Raw genomic sequence first — 1,647 nt, 5'->3', positions numbered from 1 at the left:
GGGCTGAAGGCCCGTGCCGGGGCTGGGGCAGAGGCCGCTGGGCCCCGGACGGCACCGGTCAGCGGGCTGCAGGGCATGTGTGGCGGGCACAGGCCACTGGTGGCTGCGGCGCAGGGCACAGGGACAGCCGCTGGCCCACGGAACCAGCGTGGTGAGGGCCGCGGCCAGGGCTGCCCGCCTGTCTCCGAGGGCCCCGGGCCGGCGCCAGGGTGGTCGCAGTCCAGGGCCGCGGGGCAGGGCAGCGCCCGGGGGCTTCAGAGACTGACCACAAGAGGGACTCGGGCAGAGCTCAGGGGGCTTCCTGAGTGCCCTCGGCAGGTGGAACAGTCTCGCGCTGTCCGGAGGCCGCCCCGGCCTGGGTGCAGAGGAGACAGTGTCTCCGTGGGCCGGGGCAGAGCCGTCCGGCGGCCTCCAGGGCCAGGCCACCCAGGCCTGTGTGCGCCCCGGGCCGTGTGAGCGGGTCTTCTGCTGATGCCCAGAGAGCAGAGCTCGGTGGCCGCCGCGTCCTGGGGGGCTCGGCCAGAGCAGGGTGCGGCCGGACGGGGCGCACTGGAGATGGGCTCCTGTGCACCTCCTGACCGGGCGGCTGGCGGCTTGGGGTCCCGCGGGGGCGCCAGTGCTTCGAGACCAGAGGTGGGGGGGGCGAGGCCCTGGGCCCTGGGGCGGGCTCGGGGGAGGGGCCTCGCGGGGAGGCCGCCCACCCGGCCCGCCCTTCCTTGCAGTGAAGATCGTGATCCGCGGGGACAGGAACACGGGCAAGACGGCGCTGTGGCACCGGCTGCAGGGCGGGCGCTTCGTGGAGGAGTACATCCCCACGCCCGAGATCCAGGTCGCCAGCATCCACTGGAGCTACAAAAGTGAGCGCCTGCCCGCCGCCCCAGACGCCCCGTGTCGTCATGGCAACGCATGCTGCTGGCTGCCAGGGCCCCTGGGGGTGCTCGCCCCACTTCCTGAGCCCCAGCACTGCCTCGCCAGGAGGCCCCGGGAGCCGGTCAGGGTGCTCTGGGCCCACAGAGGGCAGCTTAGGGCGACTCCCCCCGCCCCGAGCCCCGGCCTTGCCGTCACGTCCCCATGGCCACGCCGCTCGTCCGCAGGGAGGGTGGCCAGGCGGCCTGGGCAGCGGGGGCCTCGGGGCCGACCAGAGCTGTGGGCGGGGACCTGGGCTGTCCCTGGGAGGCCGGACGTCCTGGGCCCTGTAGAAGCCGGACCTGCGACCAGCTGTGAGAAGCGGCCGCTGGGCCCTGCTGAGGCGCGGTGGCCGGCCTGACCGGGGCTGGAGAATGGGGCGCCTCTGGAGGCGCTGGGCTGCCCATGTGGCCGGCCCATGCTGCTGCTGACCTCGGTGCCCCCGTTTCAGCCACGGATGACATCGTCAAAGTGGAGGTCTGGGACGTGGTGGACAAAGGTGAGCGCCCGCAGGCTCCCTGCGCCCCAGAGCCCCACTCTGGCTTGGAGCCCCACACTCTTCAGTGCAGAGGCCCCCAGCTGGGAGCGCCCAGCGGCCAGGCCCAGCCTACTGCCCCCCCGGGGTGAGGGCTGGGAGTGGCTGCCCTCACAGCTCGCTGCCTGTGTTGTCTTCCAAACAGGAAAATGTAAAAAGCGGGGCGAGGGCCTGAAGACGGGGTACGAGCCCCAGGAGGTGAGCTG

General features: G+C 73.3%; 1 long non-coding RNA gene across 1 annotated transcript; it reads left to right on the top strand.

The window, feature by feature from the left end:
• Positions 1-728: 728 nt before the first annotated feature.
• LOC105853306 lies at positions 729-1,646 on the top strand. The gene is made up of 3 exons (XR_001145141.1): positions 729-857; positions 1,358-1,405; positions 1,587-1,646. It is a non-coding gene; the product is annotated as an uncharacterized LOC105853306 (long non-coding RNA).
• Position 1,647: the final 1 nt, after the last annotated feature.

Source organism: Condylura cristata, unplaced genomic scaffold, assembly GCF_000260355.1.
Source record: "Condylura cristata isolate star-nosed mole 26May11 unplaced genomic scaffold, ConCri1.0 scaffold00006, whole genome shotgun sequence".
Taxonomy (NCBI): domain Eukaryota; kingdom Metazoa; phylum Chordata; class Mammalia; order Eulipotyphla; family Talpidae; genus Condylura; species Condylura cristata.
The sequence above is the reverse complement of the archived record's forward strand: the minus strand, read 5'-3'. Positions and strand labels throughout refer to the sequence as shown.